The 8,527-nt window shown below is 52.0% G+C and overlaps 1 pseudogene across 1 annotated transcript; it reads left to right on the forward strand.

The window, feature by feature from the left end:
* Positions 1-1,934: 1,934 nt before the first annotated feature.
* Positions 1,935-2,879, forward strand: LOC309857091 (small ribosomal subunit protein uS5 pseudogene; annotated as a pseudogene). The gene has a single exon. The product of its transcript is annotated as a small ribosomal subunit protein uS5 pseudogene (transcript).
* The last annotated feature ends 5,648 nt before the right edge of the window (positions 2,880-8,527 follow it).

Below are 8,527 nucleotides of genomic sequence, written 5' to 3' on the forward strand. Positions count from 1 at the left end.
GCTGGTTCTGTGAACGAACCTAGTTATGCTAAAGTGTGTTTTGTTCTCCAAAAATTAAATTCATGATTATCACACAATTATAAAATACTTGTGTCAAGAATTTTTATTCAAAAATTAATAAGAGAAGCAGATATTAAAACTAGTTCACATGGTTATTTGGGATATAAGCAGAGTTGTGCAGCAGAAGTGCTCTGGGCCCATAATTTGGGTTATAGAATTTATGTTTTCTAATGAAAAATCACTAACTTGCATTATTGTTAACAAGAATCCTGTGCATTACCATCAGTTTTCTCCATTATAACCTCTTGCTCTACAGTTTGTAAATAACTTTGTCAATAGCAAGCTAATAAATGGGGTGACTCCAATGGATTGAGATAATCTCCAGAGTTTCTGCTACATAATGAACAGGACTCCATTGAAAGGACACCTAAGAGTTTATTTTGCCCAAAAATTTGATCACTTTTTTCACTGTCCTTACCTATTTTCCAAACCTAGTTCTTTTCAGTCTACAGACAACCCTGTATCTGACTGACTTGTTAATTCTGGGAATGTCTTGCAGATTAATTTGCTTGCCCGAGGTGGTTCCTCTAATTGATGTCTAAGAACCCTAATTAGTTAAGAAAACTTTTTTTTTAACATTTTCATTGCTACTTATTATTATTATTATTATTATTATTATTGCTAATATCTCTATTATAAATAATTCACAAGGGCATCTTTCTGACAAAAGACAAAGAGCTGGCTACTAGTAGAAAAAGTACATTTGACTCTGTCAGTGAAAGTGGTAAAGGGATTTGAGAAAATAAGGCAAAGCAGTGGAATTATGTGTTAAAACTTTAAATATTATAGACACATTTACTTAATTTCTAATACTGCTTATAATTAAAAAAGATGTTTTCCATGAACCACGCATTACAACAAATATATTGTTTATACAGATTAAATTTTCATCAAAAGGGACGCCTGGGTGGCTCAGTTGGTTAAGCAGCTGCCTTTGGCTCAGGTCATGATCCCAGCATCCTGGGATCGAGTCCCGCATCTGGCTCCTTGCTCGGCCGGAGCCTGCTTCTCCCTCTACCTCTGCCTGCCATTCTGTCTGCCTGTGCTTGCTCTCTCGCCCACTCTCTCTGATAAAGAAATAAAATCTTAAAATAAATAAATAAATTTTCATCAAAAAATTATAAGTGTATTTTTTTGTAGGATCATGATAAGCATTTTGCAGATGAGAAAAGTGAAATTTAGAAAAGTATGTCTCTTCAAATCCCTCATACAATATCTGGCCTAGATAGAAGGATATACTATCACAATTGAGGAAGATAATTGAGATTACTTAAAATGATAAACTTTACTGTATAGGGTTTTTTACAAGTTTGCCACAGATTCACATTTTTTAAAATATATATCTATTTGTGTAAAGAGAATGCACTGAGAAGTAAAAAGATAGTGATATATCAGTGCTACCAACTAATGGCTATAATATCATCATCTTATTTATGAACAATGAAACAGTGTGTAATATTTAAATAAATTTAAATAAATTCCTATTTATTTTATATATTTATAAATTTAAATAAATTTCTATTTATTTATTATTAAAGAAATTCCTCTAACAAACAGTATGTTTTGAAGGTTGCTAGCAGGAAAGTGTTGTACGACATGGAAGTAATCAGAAAATGTGATCTAAAATTCTGCTTTCAAGGGCGCCTGGGTGGCTCAGTGGGTTAAAATTCTGCTTTCAAGAAGCTATAACAGTACGTACTGAGCATTAGCTATTATATGCTATGGATGAATAACTGAAATCTACATTTGAAACTATTGGTACACTATATGTTACCTAATTGAATTTTAAAAAGTTAATAAAAAAACCACTATTTTATAAAACAATATTCCCAACAGGCTCTTTTGCTTTAAAATACTCACTTTGTTTCCTCTCCGAGAGAACACCAAATGGCGGATGACGCCGGTGCTGCGGGAGGGCCCGGAGGGCCCGGGGGCCCTGGAATGGGAGGCCGCGGCGGTTTCCGCGGTGGCTTCGGCCGCGGCATCTGGGGCCGGGGCCGGGGCCGGGGCCGTGGTCGGGGCCGGGGCCGAGGCCGCGGAGCTCGCGGGGGCAAGGCCGCGGACAAGGAGTGGATCCCCGTCACCAAGCTGGGGCGCCTGGTCAAAGACATGAAGATCAAGTCCCTGGAGGAGATCTATCTCTTCTCCCTGCCCATCAAGGAGTCTGAGATCATCGACTTCTTCCTGGGAGCCTCCCTCAAGGACGAGGTTTTGAAGATCATGCCTGTGCAGAAGCAGACGCGCGCGGGCCAGCGGACCAGGTTCAAGGCATTTGTCGCCATCGGAGATTACAATGGACACGTCGGTTTGGGTGTCAAGTGTTCCAAGGAGGTAGCCACTGCCATCCGCGGAGCCATCATTCTGGCGAAGCTTTCCATTGTCCCTGTGCGGCGAGGCTACTGGGGGAACAAGATCGGCAAGCCCCACACTGTCCCGTGCAAGGTGACTGGCCGCTGTGGCTCTGTGCTGGTGCGTCTCATCCCCGCCCCCAGAGGCACTGGCATTGTCTCGGCCCCTGTGCCCAAGAAACTGCTGATGATGGCTGGTATTGACGACTGCTACACCTCGGCCAGGGGCTGCACTGCCACCCTAGGGAACTTTGCCAAGGCTACTTTCGATGCCATCTCCAAGACCTACAGCTATCTCACCCCTGATCTCTGGAAGGAGACTGTGTTCACCAAGTCTCCCTATCAGGAGTTCACGGACCATCTTGTGAAGACCCACACCAGAGTCTCTGTTCAGAGGACCCAGGCTCCAGCTGTGGCTACTACATAGTTTTATACAAGAAAAATAAACTGAACTAAAGCTTGAAAAAAAAATACTCACTTTGTAATGAGAGTCATTACTTTTGTCTAGCCAAATCTTATAGCACTGTTTATCCCTTCCCTGCTTTATCCCTTCCCAGTATCAATAAAGGCTCACTTGGGTTACCTTGGGAAGCCATGAGAAAGCTTGTAATAGATCTGGCTGGTTTTCACCAGCAATTTGACCACCATGTGCACAGGGAAGTGATAAAGGCGTGCTGTGCCTTCCCCAAAATTGCTCCTGGGGAGCGCAGTGAAAGACGTGTGCAACCATGCTTCTCTCTCAGGCAGAAAGGATGCTAGGGCAAAGAGGATTTCGCTCCATGCGGGTATCTTCCAACATGCTGCGGAGACTCGCTTAGGCAAGCAGCAGCAGCATCCCCAAACCCAACTCTGATTTCCCAACGAATGCTGTGCTTTCCAAGGGGAGATGCCCAGGCAAAGGGGCTTTCGCTGTATGCGGGTTTCTCCCACCGCGAGACTGGGCTCAGGCACGCAGCAGCAGCCCCCAAAACATTTCTCGGGGAATGCTGTCCTTTCGCAGAGGCTTTGGTTTGGAGCAAACAGCCCTTCGCCACTGCTTCCTCAGCAAGGCTTCTGTCGCGTCAGGGAAGAAGAGCTGCGGGAGAGCTGGTGCCTCTTGGGCCTTGATTTCCCTGGCTCCATGTTTGCGTCCTGGGTTCACCCTGCCAGGCCGAACTAAGCAGACACAGTCACAACCGTGCAGTAGCGCGCTTAGCCTAGGATGGCACTCCATGCACACTACCATCTCCCGGTGTAGGCATCGCTTGGCCTTTTACTCTGGCGCTCAGGCCGACTCGCGGACTAGGCCTGTGCTTTCCCCACAGGAAAGGAGAGGTGACAGGATCCCTGCACACCGCCCGTGCACTGAATAGGGAGCTTTGGGGGACTGTCACCACTCCTTCCCCTTAAAACTCGGGCCTCCTCCAAGCTCCTACATCCCGGAGGAAGACGGCATCTGATGGCCAGGTCTTTCTGGGAGTTGTTTCTCGAGTTTAGGGTAGGCGCCTGGTGGCAAGCCCATGGCTCCACCACGGTCAGGTGGCCAAGGAGTTGCTGTCTCCTTGGGCCCAAAGGCTCAGGACAGGCATGCTTTCTGCCCAGACTCCTTCCTCAGAGTGGAGCCCTTTCCCCTGCCCTAATCTTCCCCTCGTGTCTCCTTAGCAGCCCGGCTTCCTTCGCTCTGCAGTGACAGATGTGTCCCTTTCCTTAAGGCTCTTTCCACAGGCACCACCGCGCTTCTCTCTCAGGCAGAGCGGTTGCCCAGGCAAAGAGGATTTCGCTCCATGCGGGTTTATTCCACCGTGCAGTGGAGACTAGCTCCGGCAAGCACCAGGCACCATCCCACAGACCCGACTCTGATTTCCCAGAGAATGCTGTGCTTTCCCAGAGGGGATGCCCCGGCAAAGAAGCTTTCGCTCTAGGCGGGTTTTTCCCATCGTGCTGCGAATACTAGGCTAAGGCAAGCAACAAAAGCAGCCCACAGAACCGACTCTGATTTCCCAGCGACTGCTATGCTTTCGCAGAGGTTTTCAGCTTGGCGCAAACCGCACTTCGCTGCTGCTTCCTCAGCAAGGCTTTGGTCGTTAGCTCTGTCGCGGCAGGAAAGAAGAGCTGCGGGAGAGCTGGTGCCTCTTGGGCCTTGTTTTCCCGGGCTCCAAGTTCGCGCCCAGGGTTCACCTTGCTAAGCCAATCTAAGCTGACACAGTCACAACCCTGCAGCAGCGTGCGTGGCCTAGCATGACACTCTATGCCTATTACCATCTCCTGGCTTAGGTATGGCTTTGCCTTTTGCTCCGGCGCTCGGGCAGACTCGGGGTCAAGGCCAGTGCCTTCACCACAGGAGAGAAGAGGCGACAGGATCCCTGCACAGGGCCCGAGCACTGGGATGGGGAACGGTGGGGACTGTCTCCACTCTTTCCCCGACACACCCCCGGCCACCCACAATGCTACCATATCTTGGTGGAAGACGGCATCTGACTGCACGTTTCTCCATGGGGTTGTTTCTGCGAGTTCCGGGTATGGCACCTGGTGGCAAGCTCAAGTCTGCCCTTGGGACAGGTGGTCAAAGAGATGCTTTCCCCTTGGGACAAGAGGCACAGGACAGGCCTGCCTTCTGCCCAGACTCCTTCCTCAGAGTGGAGCACGCACCCATGCCCTTGTCTTCCCCTCATGTCTCCTTAGCAGCCAGGCTTCAATCTCTCCGCACAGGGAGCAGAGGACACTTGTCTTCTCATGGCCTGCTGTTCGTGCCTCGGCTGGCTATTCTGACTCCCGAGCATTTCCAGACTCCACGGCCAAGGGATCCTTCTCTTCCCCGGGGGCGGCGTGCTGTGCCTTCCCCAAAATTGCTCCTGGGGAGCGCGGTGACAAACGTGAGCAACCATGCTTCTCTCTCAGGCAGAAAGGATGCTAGGGCAAAGAGGATTTCGCTCCATGAGGGTATCTTCCAACATGCTGCGGAGACTCGCTTAGGCAAGGAGCAGCAGCATCCCCAAAGCCAACTCTGATTTCCCAACGAATGCTGTGCTTTCCAAGGGGAGATGCCCAGGCAAAGGGGCTTTCGCTGTATGCGGGTTTCTCCCACCGTGAGACTGGGCTCAGGCACGCAGCAGCAGCCCCCAAAACATTTCTCGGAGAATGCTGTCCTTTCGCAGAGGCTTTGGTTTGGAGCAAACAGCCCTTCGCCACTGCTTCCTCAGCAAGGCTTCTGTCGCGTCAGGGAAGAAGAGCTGCGGGAGAGCTGGTGCCTCTTGGGCCTTGCTTTCCCTGGCTCCATGTTCGCGTCCTGGGTTCACCCTGCCAGGCCGAACTAAGCAGACACAGTCACAACCGTGCAGTAGCGCGCTTAGCCTAGGATGGCACTCCATGCACACTACCATCTCCCGGTGTAGGCATCGCTTGGCCTTTTACTCTGGCGCTCAGGCCGACTCGCGGACTAGGCCTGTGCTTTCCCCACAGGAAAGGAGAGGTGACAGGATCCCCGCACACCGCCCGTGCACTGAATAGGGAGCTTTGGGGGACTGTCACCACTCCTTCCCCTTAAAACCCGGGCCTCCTCCAAGCTTCTACATCCCGGAGGAAGACGGCATCTGATGGCCAGGTCTTTCTGGGAGTTGTTTCTCGAGTTTAGGGTAGGCGCCTGGTGGCAAGCCCATGGCTCCACCACGGTCAGGTGGCCGAGGAGCTGTTGTCTCCTTGGGCCCAAAGGCTCAGGACAGGCATGCTTTCTGCCCAGACTCCATCCTCAGAGTGGAGCCCTTTCCCCTGCTCTAATCTTCCCCTCGTGTCTCCTTAGCAGCCCGGCTTCCTTCGCTCTGCAGTGACAGATGTGTCCCTTTCCTTAAGGCTCTTTCCACAGGCACCACCGCGCTTCTCTCTCAGGCAGAGCGGAAGCCCAGGCAAAGAGGATTTCGCTCCATGCGGGTTTATTCCACCGTGCAGTGGAGACTAGCTCCGGCAAGCACCAGGCACCATCCCACAGACCCGACTCTGATTTCCCAGAGAATGCTGTGCTTTCCCAGAGGGGATGCCCCGGCAAAGAAGCTTTCGCTCTAGGCGGGTTTTTCCCATCGTGCTGGAAATACTAGGCTAAGGCAAGCAACAAAAGCAGCCCACAGAACCGACTCTGATTTCCCAGCGACTGCTATGCTTTCGCAGAGGTTTTCAGCTTGGCGCAAACCGCACTTCGCTGCTGCTTCCTCAGCAAGGCTTTGGTCGTTCGCTCTGTCGCGGCAGGAAAGAAGAGCCGCGGGAGAGCTGGTGCCTCTTGGGCCTTGTTTTCCCGGGCTCCAAGTTCGCGCCCAGGGTTCATTTTGCTAAGCCGAACTAAGCAGACACAGTCACAACCCTGCAGCAGCGTGCGTGGCCTAGCATGACACTCTATGCCTATTACCATCTCCTGGCTTAGGTAAGGCTTTGCCTTTTGCTCCGACGCTCGGGCAGACTCGTGGTCAAGGCCAGTGCCTTCACCACAGGAGAGAAGAGGCGACAGGATCCCTGCACAGGGCCCGAGCACTGGGATGGGGAACGGTGGGGATGGTCTCACTCTTTCCCCGGCACACCCCCGGCCACCCACATTGCTGCCATATCTTGGTGGAAGAGGGCATCTGACTGCACGTTTCTCCATGGGGTTGTTTCTGCGAGTTCCGGGTATGGCACCTGGTGGCAAGCCCAAGTCTGCCCTTGGGACAGGTGGCCAAGGAGATGCTTTCCCCTTGGGACCAGAGGCACAGGACAGGCCTGCCTTCTGCCCAGACTCCTTCCTCAGAGTGGAGCATGCACCCATGCCCTTGTCGTCCCCTCATGTCTCCTTAGCAGCCAGGCTTCAATCTCTCCGCACAGGGAGCAGAGGACACTTGTCTTCTCATGGCCTGCTGTTCGTGCCTCGGCTGGCTATTCTGACTCCCGAGCATTTCCAGACTCCACGGCCAAGGGATCCTTCTCTTCCCCGGGGGCGGCGTGCTGTGCCTTCCCCAAAATTGCTCCTGGGGAGCGCGGTGACAGACGTGTGCATCCATGCTTCTCCCTCAGGCAGAAAGGATGCTAGGACAAAGAGGATTTCGCTCCATGCGGGTATCTTCCAACATGCTGCGGAGACTCGCTTAGGCAAGCAGTAGCAGCCTCCTCAAACCCAACTCAGATTTCCTGTCGCCTCTTCTCCCTTCTGGTGAATGCATTGGCCTAGACCACGAGTCTGCCGAGCGCCAGAGCAAAATGCAAAGCCTTACTTACGCCAGGAGATGGTAATAGGCATAGAGTGTCATGGTAGGCCACGCACGCTGCTGCAGGGTTGTGGCTGTATCTGCTTAGTTCGGCTTAGCAAGGTGAACCCGGGCGCGAACTTGGAGCCTGGGAAAACAAGGCCCAAGAGACACCAGCTCTCCCGCGGCTCTTCTTTCCTGCCGCGACAGAGCGAACGATCAAAGCCTTGCTGAGGAAGCAGCAGTGAAGTGCGGTTTGCGCCCAGCTGAAAACCCCTGCGAAAGCATAGCAGTCGCTGTGAAATCAGAGTCGGTTCTGTGGGCTGCTTTTGTTGCTTGCCTTAGCCTAGTATTCGCAGCACGATGGGAGAAACCCGCATAGAGCGAAAGCTGCTTAGCCGGGGCATCCCCTCTGGGAAAGCACAGCATTCTTTGGGAAATCAGAGTCGGGTCTGTTGGATGGTGCCTGCTGCTTGCCGGAGCTAGTCTCCACTGCACGGTGGAATAAACCCGCATGGAGCGAAATCCTCTTTGCCTGGGCTTCCGCTCTGCCTGAGAGAGAAGCGCGGTGGTGCCTGTGGAAAGAGCCTTAAGGAAAGGGACACATCTGTCACTGCAGAGCGAAGGAAGCCGGGCTGCTAAGGAGACACGAGGGGAAGATTAGGGCAGGGGAAAGGGCTCCACTCTGAGGAAGGAGTCTGGGCAGAAAGCATGCCTGTCCTGAGCCTTTGGGCCCAAGGAGACAGCAGCTCCTCGGCCACCTGACCGTGGTGGAGCCATGGGCTTGCCACCAGGCGCCTACCCTAAACTCGAGAAACAACTCCCAGAAAGACCTGGCCATCAGATGCCGTCTTCCTCCGGGATGTAGGAGCTTGGAGGAGGCCCGGGTTTTAAGGGGAAGGAGTGGTGACAGTCCCCCAAAGCTCCCTATTCAGTGCA

The sequence above is a fragment of the Mustela nivalis genome (genome assembly GCF_964662115.1).
Source record: "Mustela nivalis genome assembly, contig: HAP1_SCAFFOLD_336, whole genome shotgun sequence".
Classification (NCBI taxonomy): domain Eukaryota; kingdom Metazoa; phylum Chordata; class Mammalia; order Carnivora; family Mustelidae; genus Mustela; species Mustela nivalis.